General features: G+C 40.9%; 1 pseudogene; it reads left to right on the plus strand.

The window, feature by feature from the left end:
* The first annotated feature begins 19,231 nt into the window (after positions 1–19,231).
* On the plus strand, positions 19,232–20,626 carry LOC102909300 (citrate synthase, mitochondrial pseudogene; annotated as a pseudogene).
* The last annotated feature ends 1,639 nt before the right edge of the window (positions 20,627–22,265 follow it).

A 22,265-nucleotide genomic window follows, 5' to 3' on the forward strand; every position in this document is an offset into this window, starting at 1 on the left:
AAACACAAATAGATACATATTATATGATTTCATTCATATGAGATCCTAGAAAAAGACAAAACTAATCTATCATGAAAACAAAAAGATCAGCGATTGCCTAGAATTTGAGGTAAAAAGGGGCTGACTGCAACAGGTGAAAATAATAAATGTATAAATTAGTCTGTGCCTCTGGTTCCTGTCCCAGAGTTCCTAAAGCCCTTGCAATTTCCTGGAGATTCCGGAGGGACGTCTTTCTTTTTAATAGCTGGATTTTGACCTTGATTTCTAACCTAAAACTTCTAAAACCTTTATCATTTCTTGAGAGATAAAAGTGCTCAAATCCCTTAGAAGTTTCTGTTTGGCAGGAACAATTTTTTTTTTTTTCTAATGAGGTGACTCTAGATGAGGTTGTGGATGGAGTAGCTCACCAGAAATAAGCCACAATCAAAAGCCTAGAGTTTACACACACACACACACACACACAGAGAGAGAGAGAGAGAGAGAGAGAGAGAGAGAGAGAGAGAGAGAGAGAGAGAGAGAGAGAGAGTTTACAGAGAAAGGAGAAAGACTCTAACTTGAGTTAGTAATCAGTCATGCTATGTGATGAAGTCTCTGTGAAAAAAAAATCCCTGATCCATGGTTTCTGAATTGGGAAACATGTCCCCTGCCAGGAGAGTGGCTAGCACACCCCAACTCTGTGGGGATAAAAGCTCCTGTGCTCAGAAATCCTTCAGACCCTGCCCTGTGGATCTCTTCATATGGCTGCTCATCTGCAGCTCATTGTGTCTCTTATTAACAAGCCACTCTAGCAAATTAATCCACCAGAAAGAGGAGGTCATGGAGACCCTGAATCATAGCCAGCCAGCCAGATGCATTGGTAACAATATACTACTTGCAATAGGATCTGAATGAACAAAAGGGGCTGAACTCTCAAGCCACAGGATCTAATACTGTCTCTAGGTAGACATGTCACAATTAAGTTAAATTACACCCAGGTGGTTTGGTATGTGTGGAGGGGACATCCATATACATCTGGTGTCAGAAGAACTGCAATGAATGGCATGTTAGAGTGGGCCAGAAAGTTTGTTTCTTGATCCCACATTGCTATGTCTTCATTACTTTTCCACCGCTGCCATAAAACACCATGACCAAGGCAGCTTATAAAAGGAAGCATTTAATTCAGGCTTCAGAGGGTTAGAGTCTATTATCGTCATGGCAGGAAGAATGAGAGCAGGCAGGCATGGGACTGGAGTAGTAGTTGAGGGTTGATATCTTGAAAATAACTGAGAATAGCATGAGTTTTTGAAACTTCAAAGCCCAGTCCCAGTGACATATCTTCTCCAACAAGGCCACACCTCTAGTCCTTCCCAAATAATTCCATCAAATGGGGACCAACTATTCAAACACACAAGTCTATGGGGGTCATCCCAATTAAAAGAAGCACACTCCTAAAGAAACTTTGGGTTACTTTCTGGGGTGATAGAAATGCTTTATATTTGATTGTGGCGGCAGTTACACAAGAAAAACGTGTTTTTCAAAGTCTAATGAAGTATACATTTAACATGGATTTTATTCACTTACACAGAATTCGCTTTTAGAACTGCAATAATTCTGCTCCAGAGCAGTTCTACCATCTTGCTAGACAAATGTTACTACCACCATTTCACAGAGAAAGAAATGGATTTTCAAACATCCAGCTCAGGGTTTAAGTGGTGTATTTGTTCATTGTGAACTCTGCAGACCTGAAAGGGATCACATAGCTAATTGTGTGGGCATAGGGAGGGGTGGATGGAGAATGGGAATTGCAATTCAATAGGCCCAAGTGATGCAGAAGGAACTGATGGAGAAGTACTAATGGGAAGTAATGGAGCCATTATAAAGAACATGAGTGCAGGCCTTTAAAAGAATGAATCTCCTAGACACATAGTCCCATGCTTTTACAAAGACAGTTTGTGAGGCTGGAGAGATGGTTCATTGTCAGAGCAGTGGCTGTTCTTTGAGAGGGCCAAGGTTTGATTCTAGCACCTACATAGTAGCCTATAACCTTCTATAATTCCAGTCCCAAGGGATCTAACACCCTCTTCTGGCCTCCACAAGCACGTGGTATGCATGGTACACAGAGAGACAGACACACTGGCAAAACACTGACACACATAAAATAGCATAAAAATAAGTTTAAGAGGAGACCTTTGCCTACAGTCCATTACAGACTACTTTTTCCTCGTAACAATAACAACAACAAAATTCAGTAAGAATTCAGGTGTAGTGGTAAATGCCTGTAATGCTAGGTTCTTGAGAGGTAGAGGCAGGAGGACTCCAAGACTGAGGTCAGCCTGGGCTATACAGAAAGATACTGTCTTAACAACTAACAAATATAAATTCAGGTTGATGATTTGATGTGGTTGAATGTGAAATGTTCTCCATAGGTTCATGAACACTTGATCCCAGCTAAAGCTGGGCCTTGAGGTGGTATTAGCTGGAAGAAGTTGGGGGCAGGCCTTGATACTAGATAACAGGGGCCCAGGAGGGATGTGGAAGAGTTTGGAATCGTGCAGTAGAAGCCTTGGAGTGTCATAAGATGGCTTTAATAGGGCAATCTTATCATAGTGTAGGAAGGCCAGAATGCCAAGAAATGTGGACGGGGAAGAAAACTCCTGAGAATTAAGAGGGGAATAAAGACTCTAGCAGGGACAGGGCTAGAAGCCATTTATGTCACATTCTGACAGAGAAGCAGCTGCATTCTGTCCACACCCTGTGAACTTGAGGCTGAATTCAAAAATAATAGATCTGATTGTTGAGCAATGAAATTTCAACACAGGACAGCACTCAGGCTGTGTCATAGTTACTGCTTACTGCTCTTGTCCAAGTCCACAGAGAGAACAATCCACAAGTGTCACAGAAAGAGACATTATTTTGTGGTGAAAGGAGGGAGTTTTAAAACTGCAGAGACGGTGGCTAAGAAAGAGCCGCAATTGTTAATGAGGTTCATTATTAATGGGGCTGAAAAGATGGTTCATTTAGTAAAGAGCACAAGCACAAGGACCTGAGTTTGTGCCCCCAGTATCCACAAAAAAAGTTAAGCGTAGGGGCACACATCTATAAACACAGTGCTGATGGATAGAGGCAGGGGAGTCCCTGGGGCTCACTGGCTAGGCAGTCTAACTGAATGAGTTAAAAAACAAAAAACAAAACTTGTCTTCAAAAAATAAGGAGGGGAACGGTAAAATAGCTCAGCAGATAAAGGTGAGCATAAAGCTTGGCGATTCTGAGTTCAATACTCAGAACCTGTGTAAAGGCAAAAGGAGAGAACTAATTTCACAAAGTTATCCTCTGTCATCCACACTTGTTCTGTGGTATACATTACACTACACTACACTACACTACACTACACTACATTACACTACACACACACACACACACACACACACACACACCATGTAAACACAAACAATAATAACAATTTTTAAATTAAAAACAGTGATTATGGAAGATGTCTGACATCTACCTGTGTCCTCCACATGTACACACACATACATGTAAAAAGACACAGAACCATTAAAGAGAAATACTGTGTTCAGCACTTGGCTAACAAGAAAAGTTAGCTGAGGGCACAAACCACCCATCACAGACTCCATATTATGAAAACACAAATTTATTTGAAAGGAGAGAATAGAAACTGAGAATGTCACAGAAGGAAATCCCTGTTTGAAAACAGCCATTGAAGCAGTGGTGGTGCACGCCTTTAATCCCAGCACTCAGGAGGTAGAGACAGGTGGATCTCTGGTCTACAAAGCCTGGTTTACAAAGTGAGATAAGAGACAGCCAAGACAGAAACCCTGTCTCAAAAAACCAAGGAAAAAAAAGGAAAGAAGGAAGGAAGGAAGGAAGGAAGGAAGGAAGGAAGGAAGGAAGGAAGGAAGGAAGGAAGGAAGGAAGGAAGGAAGGAAGGAAGGAGAAGAAAACAACCATTGAGGCAGTCCATGTGGACCTGGCCATATATTACTCTGGCAGCAGAACTTGGCAGCATTATCCACAAGTGAGGGGTTCTCTGTCAGTGTCAGGCAGGGAAACGGACCACAAAGAGGTGAGAATGAAAACTCAGTTGACTTCTTCAACCTGGATCATACCTTCTAGAGAGTCTGATGCCAGTATAATTTGGGGGGGAAAGTTTTCTGGTATAATACAATCAATCGCAGGTGCACAAGAAAGCATAATTACATTGAAGCTCAACTCAGGGTGTAAGGATTTGATCCTTAATTATGTCATCAACCTTCTCCGGCTTCCCAGCCTAAAAAGAGGGTGGGCCCTCTGTGGGCTCTCTGTCCCCTCTTCTTTCCGCTCCTTCCTCCCGTCGGCTCCCTTCTCTCCCTCCCCCCTTTTTGTGGCTCTCTGGCTCTCTGTCTCTCTCTCCCCCGCCCCCCATAAAGCTCTAAAAAGGTAACCATGGCTATGATTCTTTTAATTAGCACGCTCCTCCGCCGGCATGGCCGCCGCGGGCGCCGACAAACCTCGAGGGGCAGCGTCGCAGTTTAACCCACACAGGGTAGCGTCGCAGTTTAACCCACACAGGGTACATGTCATTTCTTCCAATAAGATGGATTCCAGAGGACAGGTTTTATGTCCATTCCTTTGGCAATCCTGTGTACTTAATATTCCTGGAGATCTGTGGGCACAAGGGCCTTCATATTGTGCTCCTAACATACAAGGTCCTGGTTTTGCAAGCAGAAAAGATGCAAGATCGAGAGGATCATCCAGTCTTGTGCCACAGTTCCAGAGAGCTACTGAGGCTAGGTAACATGTGGCAGTACTGGAGTTCCTAAGAGGTTATTTCTTGATGCTGTAAAGCCAACATTTCAATGGAGACCTGAAGATGCTAGGGATGCAGAGATTATGGGATGTTCTCTAAGGAATACTGCTGGCATGAGCTGGAGCTGGCCCCAAAGAGGGGATATCTCCTCTGAAGGTTACAGAACTGGAAGCTGAAGTACCCATGCCCTTTGGAGTCCAGACTATTCCACCATGAACTCTATATGCATGGAGCTCCATGGCATGGTGCTTGTTCTGCTGAGCTTCGGCCTTATTTTAGTCCAATCTTTCCTTGCTATGTTCCTATTCCTCCCTCTGAGAATGGAATGTTTACCTTATGCCATTGTGCTGGCTGCTTTTTATGTCAACTTGACACAAGCAAGGATCATCTGGAAAGAAAAATCTTAATTAAGACTGCTTCCACAGGATTGGCCTGTAGGGCATTTTCTTAATTGATGATTAATGTGGGAGCGTCCAGCTTCTGATGCCACCTCTGGACAAGTGATCCTGGATGAGATCCTGAGAAAGCCATGAGCACACCAGTAAGCAACACTCCTCCACAGCTTCTGCTCCAGTTCCTGCCTCCAGGTTCACGCCCTGACTTTCTTTCAGTGGTGGACTGCTACTTAGACATGTAAGATGAAATAAACACTGTACTCCCCAAGATTCTTTTACTTATGGCATTTATCACAGCAATAGAAAAGCTAATTTAGACAGCCATTATAAATTAGAAGCATGAAACTTGCTTTTTTGCTTTACAGTGACTCCCAATTAAAAGATGGCCTTAAGTTTCAGAAGAAACCTCATACTTTTAAATAGTGTTGATGCTATTAAATGCTGGTGACTATGTCAGGGGAACAGCAGTGCTAATTGAGGTTCAATGTGTCAGCCTATCAGGAGGCAAATCCCTGATGGGTGAATCCCGGAGAGGCAAGGCCCCACGATCACAGACCCCAGAATATCTTTTGCTTCTGCTGTGCTGCTATCTTTCTCTGGTATCTGGCATGGTGTAAATGGGTGTGGGGAGAGCCCCACTGCCTGTAATGTAGTGTGTTTATCTCATGGGAACATCCCATCCTACTGGGTATTTTTACCTGTGGATTATAATGAAGATGATTTCTTCCTAAGCTATACTGTCTAACTGATAATAATAATAATAATGTTAGTTTAAATAGAGTTTTGATGATTAAAAATAAATACAAGGAAATGTCACACAGCTAGAACATGAGTGTCTATTGAGGAGCCTTATAGACTGTGGCTTAGGTTAATGATTAAGGAAAACAACTCAGTCCCAGTAGCCCAGCTAGCTTAAATTCTTCTAACCTTAATGTTGGGAGATGTGTTCACAGATTTTGGAGTGCATTATAGCTGAAACAAAGCTTTGAAAATAACTTAAAGTTAGACTAAGATATTTTTGTCAAATAGCTTTTAGGTGAAAAACCCAAGAAGGACAATCTAAAGTTTTAGAAAGGCACATAATTGAATAAGGAACTCGTTAAGATCAGGGAACAAGAACAAAGCAGCCCAATTATCATTAGCTGATGTATTTTTCTTGTTGGGATTGGTTGATGACCAAAAGTGATGATTAAATCCTTATACCCATTTCCACCCACAGTCTCCTGATACCTAATGATGAGTGGGTATGCACTCTAAAGGCTTAAAGTATATTCTTTTTCATATATAAAAGTTTAGGTTTGTGATTCCTTTAAGATTCCTTATAAGATTACCTTTCAAGATAAGTAATAAAGTATTTGGCCCATTCTTTGTAACTGTAAAATGCAGCCTGTCAGTAAAAGACCTGACAAAGAAGAATGACTTGCTTACCTACATGGTTAATCTATAACATGTTGCTTGATATGAATGTACATACGTTCTTGGGATAATTTGTTTTTTACCTGTACTACATAAAATGTTTAATCATGTAAGGGTTATGGAAAACATGCTGCTTTTTACTTGTATTCATTGTAATCATTCACTTGAAAAACAGAATGTAATCACATTGTAATTTTTATGCTCCCTGAAGGACTTTCCTGGGGTATATAAGCTGTAAGGGAAAGAATAATGATGGAGTTAAAATGAGTTAGAAGGGAACTATTAAGAATGAGAGAATTAGGAGTAGAACATCAACAGACTTAGAAGGAGAAGGAAAACATCTAGAGAGAAGGGACATTTCTGGATAGAGATAAAGGAAAATATAGAACACAGAATGAAGAATATGTAAGAAATAAGAAGGAACCCATCAAGAGAGTGTGTGTCTTTTTCCCTAACCAACTCAGATATAAAAGTATGCACCAACTTCATGGCTTCCCTTTAAGCCCTGGCTCTCCTGGGGGCTGCCCCTCCCCAGGCAGCAATAATTAAAGATGATAGGACTTTTGAAGTTGAACTGAAATCATGTCATGTTATGAGATGGCCATAAGCCCATTTCTATTTCCTGTACCTTCCTGACTATATATAGAATGTCCCATTCTTCTGCCTCTATGCCTTCCCAATAAATCCTTCCCTAATTTGTTCCCTGTTAGGTATTTGATCTTAGCAATGAGAAAAACAAAACAAACAAACAATGACAACAAACATAAATACTGGAACACTGCTCTCTGGGCATGCCATGGCTCTTTCCCATATTGAAGTCAGAGCAACTGTGATTATCATAGAAGACCCTCATACAATAGAGTCGGTTACATTAGAGGGGATGGAGAGGGTCATTAGACCTTCACCTGAGATTCCCACTACTCATTGGCTCACGCTGTATATGATTCTGAACCAGTTGTGTGTAGTCTAGGGTGGTGCTGGATTATACGGGAAGTAGAAGGTTAATTGAGGAAAAAGTCCAAGTTCATACAGCTTACTGGAAGTTGTTATCTATGACACAATATGTACCTCTGTTGGGTGGGGCTTTCAGTGATTCAGCTGTTTGAGGGTCACTCACATTATTATATGTAATCCCCCTCACCCATACTTCTTTAAGCAGGACCAATAAACTTTTCTTTATCAAACTGGACTGGGATGAAATTATCTCTTTGGACTATCACTGATGCCTTCTCAGTATTCAAATAGATATTGTTTATGTCTCCCCTGGAAAAAGCCATATAACAGTGTTGTAATTAATGGTATTTTATAATACTTTGGTAAGCAGGTCAATAGCAAGACCTCTAGTATAAGCCTATGACAAGATAAACATCTCTGTAAGGCCAGTTATCTGTTCTTAGACAGATGTGAGCTAAGTTACATTCACGGAAAAAAAATGGTTCAACTTCTTACCTTTAATTTAATGTTACTAAATAACAACCACCGCCAGTCTGTGGCTGTTCTTAAGTATAATTAGAGCTTCTTGTCTAGGCAAAGTGAGAAATAAAAATATTAACGAGAGTCGAAGAGATGGCTCAGTGGCTCCAGTGCTTGCTGCGCAAGCGTGAGAGCTGGAGTTCTAATGCCCAGAACCCACAGTAAACTGTTGTTCCTCGCCCCAAGCTTAGTTACACAAACTTTGTATTAGTGTTCAGGGTTCTTTGGGTTTACCATTCAGTCCTTTGATTTCATACAGAAATTGGCTGGGATAATTTGAATAATCGAAGGTTCAACATGAACTTGTCCACAGGAATAATAGTTGGTGTTGGTTGCTGGCCAGTAGCCTGACTCCGGCTGTCTTCACATAGCTGGCTGCTCATGTTTTCTCACATCAGGCAAGTGGGTCTGGAGAGGGAACATTCCAAGAGGAAAGAAACAAAACCTTCCAATGCTCTTAAAGCCTGGGTTCAGAAGTCCTAGGTACGCAGCATTCTAGTGGTCAAAACGGTGAGAGGCCAATGGACCCTGAGGGTATTAGAGCAACAGAGCTGACCACGCCCCTCCTTGTTGGCTTTTGGCTGCATGCACGAGAGAAAGCTGCCCTCCCTTACCTCATCCATTACCACCTGCAGCAGGGTCACAAGAGTGGGAGAGCCAGCCCTGACCCTTACTGGCTGGCACACAAGAGAGCAGGCTCTGCACCCCATCTGGGAAACACACTAGAGCTGATCATAAGACACAGGTGACCAGTCCGGAGGGCATGAGAGTAACAGAGCTGACCCCGCTCCCCTCATCTGCCATGCTGTGGCATGAGTGAAAGAAAGATGCCCTCCCCCTCCCCGCTTGCTACCCTGGGGTCACGAGAGTGAGAGAACTAGCTCTGCCCCACACCAGCTGCAGCACACAGGAGAGCAGGACCTGCACCCGGCCTGAGAACACACTCGAGCTGACTCTGTTCTTAGGGGGCGGTCACAGGTGAGCCAGCACTGAGGGCATGAGAGCAAGAGAGCTGAACCACCCTTCACTTATATGGCCCCCTATAGCAACCAGGAAAGAGGGCCCTGAATCTCTCCTAGACAAAACAGTAGAGCTGGTCCTGGTGGTGTGAGTGTGGGGGATTGGGATCTGAGGACCTGGGAGCAGGAGAGCTTATCTGGGTAGTGATGATGAGGGGAAGCTAGTAGGCTAATCAACCCAGTTACCACCCAGGCCCAGAACAAGGGCTATAAATTGGCCCACCCCAACATACACTGAATCTGTGAACTATTGGAACATGTGAAGGGGACAAACCTACAGATCTAAAACAGCAGGATCTCCAGGACACAAGACAAACAGGATATCCAAGAGGAACCCCAGGGAGAGCCCATTACTGGTGGGCTTCACAGAAACCAGAAGCCTCAAGCCAGACCAATGACTCATGGCAATGAACACTTGCAAGTAAAGATGAATGAACTAAAGAGTAAACTGTATGTGACTCAAAGAGCCACACTACAGCTTCCACAACAAGATTCTTTCTCTCTCTCTCTCTCTCTCTCTCTCTCTCTCTCTCTCTCTCTCTCTCTCTCTCTCTCTCTCTCTGTTTTGGCTTGGTTTCTGTTTTGTTTTGTTTCTTTGTTTTGTTTGGTGTCTGTTTTTTCTTGTAAATTTGGTTTTGTTTTTGGGGGTTGCAAGGGCAGAGGGCAATACCAGGGGACAGAGAGATAGTGGAATTGGATAATGCATGATGTAATCCACAAAGAATCAATAAAAGTTAAAAAACAAAAAGCCGTGAGAAGACAGCTGTGACTTAAAAACAAGGGAAACAGAAGTCATTCGTGCTGATAGTCACATTGGGGGATGGATTGAGTATAGCCATCTATAGAAACTACCTACTGCATTGGTACTCAATGGATATTTGCAGAATGAGGAGATGGGTAGCATATCTGATGTTCACAGCCACTCAGATAGAGAGTGAAGACAGAACAAGAACGCAGATCTGCTGGCCTTCATCTGGGTTGGTGAGAAGAGGCAGCAGAAGGTTCTGAACACATCACTCAACTAGCTGGACTCCAATTGCTGCTCTGCCATCAATTATTTGATTTTAAGAAAGCCATGGAATCATTATGCACCTGTTCTTACATTTGAAAAACAAAGAGAGAGATAGGGCCTACATCATAGGGTTGCTATGAGATTAAACCATGACAAGCGCTCTGTGACAAACTAAGAAGTATGTGTTGGGCATTACATTCTACCAGTTTGGTTACCCTACTTCTGCAATGTAGTAACTGATTGATCATTGGCATCTAACTGTAGACTTCCCAGTGGATATTAAAATGTTTCTCTGAAATGAAAATGCAATACACCCACATGCTGGTTCTCAGGGAATATACTTCCTAGATCATTCTCAGTAAACATTCCCTGAGCATTCTCCAATTTAGTAGAGGCCTCTTCCACTCAAAGAGCAACTAGATTTTTAAGAAATATAGAAAATACATACTTAGCATTAAAAATATCCTTAATATAAAAAGTATTATCTCATCTTTTTCAACTGAAAAAGAAAACAACATTTTTGGATAAAATTGTGAGCACATGCCAAATTTTATGACAGTTTTGATGTGGGGGAAGTATCATAGCAGGGCCACTCCAAGGATTTATGTAAATTGATTTTTCTTTGGGCTGCCAGCTCAAAAAAAATGACACAGAGATTTATTTATTATGAAAACTTAGGTTTGTCCCACTAGCTCTTATAACTTAAATTAACCCATTTATATTAATCTATGTTTTACCTCATGGTTTTTTACCTCTCTTCCATCTTGCACCTCCTGTTTCCTCTCCATGTCCTCTGGCATTGCACACCCCACCTCATGCCTAGATTCATCTCTCCTTCCTCTCTGCTTGGAAGTCCCAGCTAATTGCTTCCTGCCAAGCTATTGGCCATTCAGCTCTCTATTAAAGCAAGCAGAAGGTGCCTTGGCAAAGACACACCTTCACAGTATACAAAAAGATTATTCCATAACAAATTTATTCTTAGTGAAGACATTTTATGGAGAAAGAAAATGATCATGTAATCATCTTTTTCCTTTTATATCAAGAGAAGAAAAGCCTTGTAACATGAATTCTAAAAGGTCTTTTAATAAAAACCTGGATCTGGGTATTGGAGTAAATGCTGAAAGATCAGAGAGACAAAGGAACAAGCCACTGCCACATCTCACCTCACCAACACCATGAATCCTCTGACTGAACATCCAAAAGGCTTCCTCAGCCGAAAAGCCTTTAGTTCATGCCTTACATACCTTTCTTGCTGTGATTAAAGATGTATGATTCCCAAGTGCTGGGATTAAAGGTGTGTGCCACCACTGCCTGGCTCTTTTTCTTTCCTAGACTGAGTCAATCTCATGTAGTCCAGGGTGGCTTTGAACTCACAGAGATCCAGACAGATCTCTGTCTCCCAAGTGCTAGGACTAGAAGTGTGTGCTGCTACTGCCTGGCCTCTATGTTTAATCTAGTAGCTTGTTCTGTTCTCTGATCTTCATACAAATTTTATTAGAGTATACAATATATCACTACATTTCCCATTTTTTGTCTAAAATAATAAAAGGTTATAACTAACATAAGAAATAGTATATATAATAATTACAATATGTATATACAATACATACAGTCAAAAATTATATTAACAATGTCCAGTCCATTAATATTTGACAGATTCAGAGAAAATATCCCATTATCTATCCTATTTTGGTGAGTCCAAAATGTTGTACCTAATTCACTTTCTATCCTAACTTATATTACCAACCAAAAACTATCTTTTGATGTCTTTCAAACTTAAACACTTTACACCTTTTTAGTAAGTTTCTTTTCTGAACTTGTTAACAAGGAAATGATAACTATATCTAGTCTTCAACTCCCTCAGAGACCTGAGAAGGAAATAATATTAACTGAGTAAGCAGGAAGTGCAAACAAGCAACTTCCAAAAAATGTAAGAAATGACAGAAACAGCTGGCTGCCTGGACACTCACCCAAGCTTCTTCTGCAATGTTGGGGCATCCATCTTTGGCCTACAGGCCTATTATATCTGACAAATTCACCTGTGAAGCAAGATTTTCTAAAAGGCCTTCCTATCTTATCTTGACAAGGTTTGGCAGTTCTTTCTTATATGTTCTGCTTCTCCATTTGAACAGCATATTGTCAGCAGTTGAGGCAAGGGCACCTTCTTGCCCAGTGGCTAACTTTTGCCACAAAGAAAGTAAACTCCATATGGAGTTTCTTTGATGCCCAGCATCTTCTCTGAAGTAAATTAGTGCTGCCAGATGCAGACAAGTCTCATAGTCATAAAAAAAAGAATCTATATTATTAAAACATCTTAAATGCCATATTCTGTAGATCTCTTAAGTGTATGAATATGAATGGCTATCTAGAATATATCTCTGTTTAACCTTGAAAACATTCCTAACCTGACTACAAGTTTGATTGTAATAGGTGATTAACTACTAACATGTATTTCTTTATATCCTAATTAGTTGGTAATAATAACTTTCAATAACTAGAAATTCGCATTACATTGTTAAATGAACTGTACAGGTACAACACCTTGAATAAGATTAGAAATATATGTATAGTATTAATACATGTACAGTATGATTTCTAACAAAATCAACCTCAAATTTGTATGATACACATAATTTTTATACAATATACAAAAATTCAATCCAATTTAAAATATTTAAAACTAGTAGTTGCTTTTTAAATATAGATTCAATAATCTACCTTTTTATCTTATCATATCTATATCCTCCCTTTTTTCTTTCAGAATAGACTAAAAAATCTACCCTTTTATCATATCATTTCTATATCTTTTTTTCAGATTCAATAATCTACCTCTTATCTATATTGTAGCTGGAGTTTTCCTGTGTCCACCCAGTTCCTGCAGCCACTCAGACTCAAGTAAACACATAGAGACTTATATTACTTATATACTGTATGGCCGTGGCAGGCCTCTTGCTATCTAGTTCTTATATCTTAAATTAACCCATTTCTATTAATCTATAAGTTGCTACATGGCTTGTGGCTTACTGGTACCTTTACATCTTGCTTCCTCTGTGTCTGGCTGGCGACTCCTGACTCTGCCTTCCTGTTCCCAGAACTCTCCTCTCTGCTTATCCTGCCTATACTATACTTCCTGCCTGGCTACTGGCCAATCAGCATTTTATTTATCAACCAAATCAGAGCAACACATTCACAGCATACAGAGTGATATCCATAGCACTATATTCTCTTTTTTTCTTTTCCTTTTTTTTTTCAAACAAGAACCCTGAATCTAATTTCCTTTAGTTAGCTTTTTTCCTGACCATTATCAATTAACAACTTGTAACCAACCATACTAAACAATTATCCATAACCCATTGAAAGGCCAAAAGCCACTCACCCCTCTTGGAAATGTGGGCATCATGTTCTTAAAATTACTTCCTGCTGTCTGGGGGTGAAAGCATCTTTAAAGGATCCTGCAAAGAAAAATTTTGGGTTATAAAGTCTGGGGAAAGGTAGCTGTATCATTTGTTGTTCAATCTCTACATAATGTTAAAGTATGGGGCTTGTCTCAAATCCTAGCTAGAGTAGTCTGTGAGGCTGGATCATCTCAGCTAGCCACCTTGATATTGTCTTGAGCAGTTTGTAGTCCAAAGCCGATCTTTGGGAGGTGTTTGTCAGCTTGGTGGTGTTATCATAGTTCTGATGGAATCATCATTGTGGGATCCCATCAACTTTTTGGAGACTTCAGTGTTACTGTTAGGCATGGCCATGGTTCACTGCAGAAAACTGAAAGACTCAAACACAAAATCATGTGCAGGAAGTTAGATGAAGCCTTTTTATAGAATTAGTTAGTACTCTATATGACAATATCATGACAAAAGTTTAAAATATATTAATCTTATAAATTTTGATATAAAATGCATACCTTAAGAAAAGTTTTAAAGAGTCAAAATAAAACCAAAGAATCATAGGATTAATAGCAATAGAATAGTCCCTTAATTTTGGTTTTTCTTCTGGTGACTATCTCTTACATGATACAGAGATTTTGCATTTTCTTTTAACAAATATGCAAGGTTTAGAGGAGAGAGCTACATTCCAACTCCACAGCCAGCTTTAATTTTTAATTGAACTGGGACTACATAAAGACCATTTGTGTTATGTGTCTGTAGAGAACAGCAGAAACAAACATTCAGGAAGATTTATTAAATGTTATCCTGTTAGATATGTGATATACCAATAGGCCAATTTACTTTTTTCCTTGGGACATTTTTTTCTGGATTTTTTTGTCCTTTTCCTTCAGATATCTCATTTGTCCAGTGTTCTTCAGATTTCTTAGCCTTCATTCTCCTGAAAGATAAAAACAAAACCCTTTCCCAACCCTAACTTTGGGGAGGTTCCCTTTTGGCAAGTTATATATGATCAACTGAAAAGCATTTGTTAGTGGTATAAGTTAGTTTAAATTGAATGGTCATGCTGGTTGATGAACTATTACCTCTTCTAATTAAGAGGTCTGTCTTGTTCAAATTGAACCTTTATCAATTTTGATGGTATCCATAGCTTTTCTTCTCCTGTGAAAACAGAAGCAAAACCTTATACCGAATGTAATACATATCCTGGTTTCCATTCTGAGATCAGCACATCTTTATAATACACAGGCTGAGAATTATTATAAGTAGGCACCGTGAAGGCAAATTTTTCTCTGTCTTTTCTTGTAATGTTATTGAAAAGAAACAGTCTTTTATATAAGAGGCCATCCTTTAAGTAACAGAGAAGGCAAAGGAATTACAGAATGTAGAAAGCCCATTGACTGAATTACCTTGTTACCATTCTCCACTTACCAGATTTCTTTTTTAAAACAAATATAGGAGAATTGCAAGGGCTGGTTGATTCTTCAATATGCTGAGCATTTAACTACTCTTGTACCAGCTGTTCTAAGGCCTGTAGTTTCTCTGTTGTTAAAGACCATTGCTGAACCCATACAGACTTGCTTGTTAACTGTTTTAACAGCTGTTGTGTCCTGTCCTTGTACAATCTGGATTGTTGGTGACTATTCTTTATAATACCTTCTAATATTTTTCTCAGAAACATATGTTAGTTAATGGTTTGTTTCTGAGATTGGAGGGATGTTAATCTGGGTATTCCATTGTTGTAACAAATCATGTCCCCATAAATTCATAGCCACATATGGCTACTTTTCTTCTCTGTCCTTCTGGCCCTATACATTTGACCCATCTCATGCTCTGTTTTACTTGAGATAATGTTCCATTCCCTAAAAGCTGAACACTTACCTCCTGAAGAGGCCAATTGGATGCCAAGATTCTGGTGCAATTATTGTTACATCCACACCTGTGTCCTTAAAACCTTCAATGAGAAGGTAGCCATTCCAGCTTTGGTCTGGAAGTTCCAACCCCTATTGAGGCTTTGGTAACTATGATGCCTACAAGGCAGGGCCAAGAGAAGGCCCTGAAGACCCAAGATTCGGATGCACTGCTCTCTTGTTTGCTGGATCCTGGACGATAGAGGTAGACTGAGGAGAGTTCTCCAGAGAACACCGCCGGACTGTGCTGTGTCTTTCCCAGAACCCACAACCTAACTATCCCTTCATTTGTAAGTTACGCCGCTAAATAAATCTCCCTTTTAACTTAAAAAAAAAAAAGGAGGGAACAGGAAGGCAGAGCGGGAGATTGCCAGAAGCCGCCACCAGGATAAGGAAGATGTAAGGAACCAGTAAGCCACAAGCCACGTGGCAAAGTATATATTAATAGAATTGGGCTAAATATAAGAGTAAAAGCTAGACAATGATAGGCCTGAGCTAATGGCCAAGCAGTTTAAATAATGTAAGAGTCTGTGTGCTTATTTTATAAGTGGGCTCCAGGACTTGCAGGACTTGGCAGGAACTGGAGAGAAATTCTCCAGCTACACCTCATTTGTTCATATTTTTAATTTTAGTCTTTATTCCTTTATAGAAGTTTGCCAAAAAATTCACTTTATGGTTTCTCCTGAATTTTTTGTTCCCTCTTCTATTACTGCTCGATCACCCTGAGATGGTTTTTTACAATAGGCATTAGCCATTGCTCTGGAAAGGAGTTTCTTCCATGGTGATATGAAAGGACTGAACTGAATTTGACATCGGGGCCTGTGAAAGGCCCCTCAGGGAGTTTCTTGATGGCAAAGGACTACCTTGACTGTCTACTGATGGTCTATATTCATTAGTCCAATGTCTGCCTTTACCACACCTTCTGCATAAACTAGATGGGAGGGGCATTCTATTGGGATTATTCCTTGAAAAACCATTTTTTCTAGTAATGCCCTATTTACAGTACCTTTTTAGGTAACTTTGTTTACTGCAATTACTATTTTTCTTCAAACCTCTGGAAATCTCTTCTCCTACCCAAGTATCATCATGGTCATGAGATTCAATATTTATTGTATCTCAGATCCATTCCTCCATGGGTGCTGATCTTGCCTTTAATGGCCTAATTAGCCTTTTACATTGTGTTTTAGCATTTTCAAAAGCCAGATATTCAATTATTACCTGTCTAGCTTCTGAATTTTGTATTCTATTTACTGCTGAAGTCAGTCTTTGTAAGAAATCAGTGAAGTTTCTTTTGGGTCTTGTATAACTTTAGTAAATGACTCATTTTTCTTTCCTACTTCTTCAATTTTCCCAAGCATTCAAGGCTGCCATTCAGCATAAAGCAAGGGTATGATATCATATAAAGATTGTCTTTGTATACCAGCATAATCACCTTCTCCAAGAAGTTAATCTTGGGAAATTTCCATACCTCTAGCCATACTCCATTGTTCAATGGTCTTAGCCTCTTGGGAAATTTCCATACCTCTAGCACTGCTCCATTGTTCAATGGTCTTAGCCTCATCTTTCCACCAGGTCCTCCATTGTAATTGAGGGTCAGCCTCTAAGACTGCTCTAACAAAATCTTCCCAGACTTGAGGATAATTCTATTACAAGTTGACCACAAGTTTAACATCTGCTTCACAAAAGATGAGTAGGTGCCATATGTGATTCTTTGAATCTCATCAGATCTAACATTTGCACAGGAGTAAAGTCAGCTCTTACACAGCATTGAGGATATCAATCACTGCGTAGTTCCTTAAGGTTACAGGATAGATTAAGGATGGCTGTTTGAAAGCCTTAGGTGGTTTCTCTGTAACTTTATAATGCAATGTTGAGATTGGTTCTCCTTTAAATTCTTCTGTCTGGGTGTGAATAGCTCTATGATCTGCTTTAACAGGTTTTTCTAAAACTTTTTTTTTTTTTTTTTTTTTTTGGTTTTTCGAGACAGGGTTTCTCTGTGTAGCTTTGCGCCTTTCCTGGAGCTCACTTGGTAGCCCAGGCTGGCCTCGAACTCACAGAGATCCGCCTGGCTCTGCCTCCCGAGTGCTGGGATTAAAGGCGTGTGCCACCACCGCCCGGCGTTGAAACTTTTACCTTGGCACTCATATTAACCAACTTTTTAAATGATGAAACAGAAATGATCAAACAAATAATATTTATAATTGACATTATGTAAATCCCTTAACATTAATTATCCTCTCATTTAATTGTTCCATTTTCAGACCATTTTAATATGTAGTCAAACAGAGACCAAATGCCTTCCATTGTAAAAATGTTTCCTATTTTTTAATGTGGAAAAACTTTTTCTTTTACTAACTCTTCCCTTTAAGAAATCCTAATTGACTCACCAAAGCTGCTGACAATGATGATTCAGATGAGAGTGTGGCGGCAGCCCAAGGACAGGGCCCAAAGAAAGCCAAAGGGAAGAAACAAGAGAGACAACTGTTTGTATGGGGGAAATGTGCAAAAGCAGCTAATTCTGGTGTGTTTGGAGCCTGGCCCTGGGGGGTTTGCTACAGAAAGGCTGCAACAGAAAATTAGCCTTCAGGGTAGGGACTCTCAGCCCAGGCGGGGTGGAGATTTCAGCCATGTGTAGCTCAGTCCTGTGTCTGTGGCTTTTTCATGAATTCATGCCCCAAAAGTTGGGTGCCAGATGTTGCTTGAGTTTTAAAAGGTCTTGTAATAAAAATTTGGAGCCAGATATTGGGGTAAATGCTGAAAGATCAGAGAGAGAAGAACAAGACACTGCCATGTCTTACCTCTAGGATGACACAGCCTGAAAAGCTTCTGCTGGAAGGGCTCCAGCTGAAAAGGACTTTAGTTCCTATCTCCTCATGCCTTACATACCTTTCTCCACCCAGCCATTACTTCCTGGGATTAAAGGTGTGTGCCACCACTGCCTGGCCTCTATGTTTTAGTGGCTTGTTCTGTCCTCTGGTCTTTGGGTAAATTTTATTAGGATACACAATATATCACCACAAAGCCTACCTATAGATTTGTAAAATCTTTAGTGATTGTCATCTAGGGGAAGAATGACCGATGGTCTCCATCCCATCTAGACCATCAGAAAATAGCAGGAATGATAATCTCCTCTTGGAGAAATTCTGTGTATAACACAAAAATGTATCAATCACAAAAGATTTGATTTTGTTTTTTTTCCAAATATATGCACTAATAATGATATTTCCTTAAAAAATTCTGGGTACCATGGTACATACTCATAATCTCAGCCCTCAAGAAGCTGAGACAAGAGGATCCCAAGGCCTAGGTCAGCATGCCCATACACCAAGACCCTGACAAACAAACAAACAAACAAACAAACACCAGAACAAAACAAATAAACACACTGTAAAACAAAAGGAAAAGAGAAAGTGAGAGGAATATTATTTGATGTGATTATTTCTCAGTGGTAAGGTTATGAAGAAATTTTATTTTCTTTCTTGTCTGTATTTTAAGTGTATATATATATATATATATATATATATATATATATATATATATATCACTGTATTCTTTTTATAATTCCAGGAATAAGAAAATACTTTGGGCTGGAGAGATGGCTCAGTAGCTAAGAGCATTGCCTGCTCTTCCAGAGGACCTGGGTTCAATTCCCAACACCCACATGACAGCTTACAACTGTCTGTAACTCCAGTTCCAAGGGACCTGACACCAATGGCAAAACACCAATGCACATAAAATAAAGTTTAAAAAAAATCTTATTCTCATGTAAGGAAAGAACTTTGTTTTGCAATACAAAACAATTAATTATAAAAAACAGGACTTTCAACCTTATCCATGGTTGGTTGGCACAGTCTCCATTACAATGGCGTCTCTCCTGTTCTAGCTGCAGTTTCCCTTTGTTCCCTTCCTGCCAGGTCCCGGAGCTCGCCCGACATATCTCTACTCATCCAAGCAAGAATGAATTCATCCTGCCCTGTCATTACTGCCCAGCATGCCAGAGCTTCTTCCAGTGCTGATACCGAAGGAGCCAGAATTAAAGCCTCAGACAGCAACATGGGAAGAAGTGGTGGGTCAAATTACTGTGGACATGACATATGGTGGCATGAGAGGCATGAAAGAACTTGTATAGGAAACATCAGTTCTTGATCCTGATGAGGGCATCTGTTTCAGAGGTCATAGTATCCCTGAATGCCAGAAACTGATGCCTAAGGTTAAGGGTGGGGAAGAATCCCCATTTGAAGACTTATTTTGGCTGCTGGTAACTGCCAACAGCAGAACAGGTATCTTGGCTCTCACAAGAATGGGCAATAAAAAGCAGCTCTGCCTTCTCATGTGGTCACCATGCTAGACAATCTGCATCCCATGTCTCAGCTCGGTGCAGCCATCATAGCCCTCAACAGTGAAAGTGACTTTGCCCAGGCATATGCAGAAGGAATCAACTCAACTAAGGTGGGAATTGATTTATAAATACTGTATGGAGCCAACTGCACAACTACCATGTGCTGCAGCAAAGATCTACTGGAATCTTTACCAGGAAGGCAGTAGCACTGGGACCACTGACTCTAAACTGAATTGATCCCACATTTTTACCAACATGTTAGGCTATACTGATGTTCAGTTCACCAAGCTTATGTGTTTGTACCTCATCATCCACAGTGACCATGAGGGTGGTAACAAGTGCGGATAGTGCCCTTTCAGACCCTTACCTTTCCTTTGCAGCAGCCATGAATGGGCCTCTATACGGGCTAGCAAAACAGGAAGTGCTTCTCTGGCTAACACAGCTACAGAAGGAGTTGACAAAGATGTGTCCATGAGAAGTTACAAGACTACATCTGGAATATATCAACTCAGGATGGGTTGTCCCAGGATATGGTCATACAGTACTAAGGAAGACTGATCCACGATATCCCTGTCTGAGAGAGGTTGTTCTGAAACACCTGCCTGTGTTAAAGCTGGTTGTCCAGCTGTCCAAGATTGTGCCCAATATCCTCTTAAAGCAAGGGAAGGCCAAGAATCCTTGGCCCAACATAGATGCTCACAGTGGAGTGTTGCTCCTGTACTATGGCATGACGGAGATGATGTTACACAGTCCCGTTCAGAGTGTCAAGAGCACTGGGTGTGCTGGCACACTCGATCAGGAGCAGAGCTCTAAGCTTCCCTCTACAAAGGCCCAAGTCCATGAGCACAGATGGTCTGATGAAGTTTGTAGACTCTAAAGTCAGGGTATGATGGGAGATTTGGGGAAACTATAAGAAAATGTGGAGGCTTAAAAGTAAAGTATAATTTTGTCTCAGGGGCCTTTAAGACTTAAGATTACACTGTAGCTGAGGCGCTGAAAATACATTTGAAATTAAAATATAAATTCAGTAAGATGAAAAGCGACTCCTTCTTTGTTCAGCAGGTCACTTCCCCTACCTGGTGTGTTGCTTACCAACTATAGGACGACCAGGACTAATGCATGTGGTCAAGTTGGATCTGGCTACCCACCATCTCCAGAGTGAGAGTCTGGCTCCTCTTCTTTAGGTCAAAACAGAAAAGCTCAGTTAGTCTGAGAAGCTTTTGCTTCTACTCCACGAGCCCTCTAAACCACGGAGGCCAGGGCCAGGCCCCTGTTGTTTCCATAGGAATCATGTTGGATTTCAGCCGTGTCAAACCCTCATGCCCTTCCTGTGTGCACAAGCACCTGTAGCAAGATCTACTGTTTACCTGGAAATGCTTTAGCAACTTTTTATGTTATCAGGTGACCATAAATAGCATGGTATTTATTGTGACAGGTACCCAGCATTTGATTCTATTTCTTTCTCTCTCTCTCTCTCTCTCTCTCTCTCTCTCTCTCTCTCTCTCTCTGGTTTGCTTTTCTCTTTTTTCCCCTTTATTAAGAAATTTTTTATTCATTTTACATACCAACCACAGATCCCCCTCTCATCCCTCCTCCCACTCAACCTCCCGCCCCCCAACCCATTCCACCCATTCCCTCCTCTGAAAAGGTAAGGCCTCCTGTGGGGAGTTAGCAAAGCCTGGTACATCAGTTGAGGCAGGTCCAAACCCCCTACATACCCTACATCAAGGCTATGCAAGGTGTTCCACCATAGGTGATGGGCTCCAAAAAGCCAACTCATGCACCAAGGACAGATCCAGCCCCAACTGCCAGGGGGTCCCTTAAGCAGATCAAGCTACGCAACTTTCTCGATCATGCAGAAGTCCTAGTCAAGTCCCATGGAGGCTCCACAGCTGTTGATTTAAGTTCATGAGTTCCCACTAGTTTGGTTTGGTTGTCTCTGTAGGTTTCCCCATCATGATCTTGATACCCATTGCTCATATAATCCCTCTTCCCTCTCTTCGACTGGACTCCCGGAGCTCAGCCTGGTGCTATTTCTTTTTAAATTATTCCATTAAAAATAAGGTCTGGGAATGTTCTGTTTCCTTCCAGACTTCTTATACATGCTGTGCCTTAGCTGAGGATGCTCTGGGTCTCCCTGCCCTAGCAGAGGGTCCTCCTAGCAGGTCTATGGCCTGTGGTCTTCCCAGTAATTTGGCTTAATCAGTACTTAATGTCAACCAGGCTTTTTACCTCCATGGAACATAAGCCACTCTCTTCTGACCTTATTTTCACCTGTTAACATGCTCTGGCACACAGAACAAGAACTCAGGAATGACCAGCCTCTTCATAGTCTGGTCCCAGAGGTTCTAGTCTTCCTGTTTGAACAGAAAAATTATTTGTGATTGGACATAGTTTCCTTCGAATATCAGCTGGACCTAAGGCTGAGGGCATTCAAAAGAGTGAGCCTTCTCATCTCCTGCATCAAGGACATGTGTAGCTAGAGTTTTCCTGCCTTGCCCATGGTCAGGACAAATCTTTGTCACCCAC

Source organism: Peromyscus maniculatus, chromosome 4 (assembly GCF_049852395.1).
Source record: "Peromyscus maniculatus bairdii isolate BWxNUB_F1_BW_parent chromosome 4, HU_Pman_BW_mat_3.1, whole genome shotgun sequence".
Classification (NCBI taxonomy): Eukaryota; Metazoa; Chordata; class Mammalia; order Rodentia; family Cricetidae; genus Peromyscus; species Peromyscus maniculatus.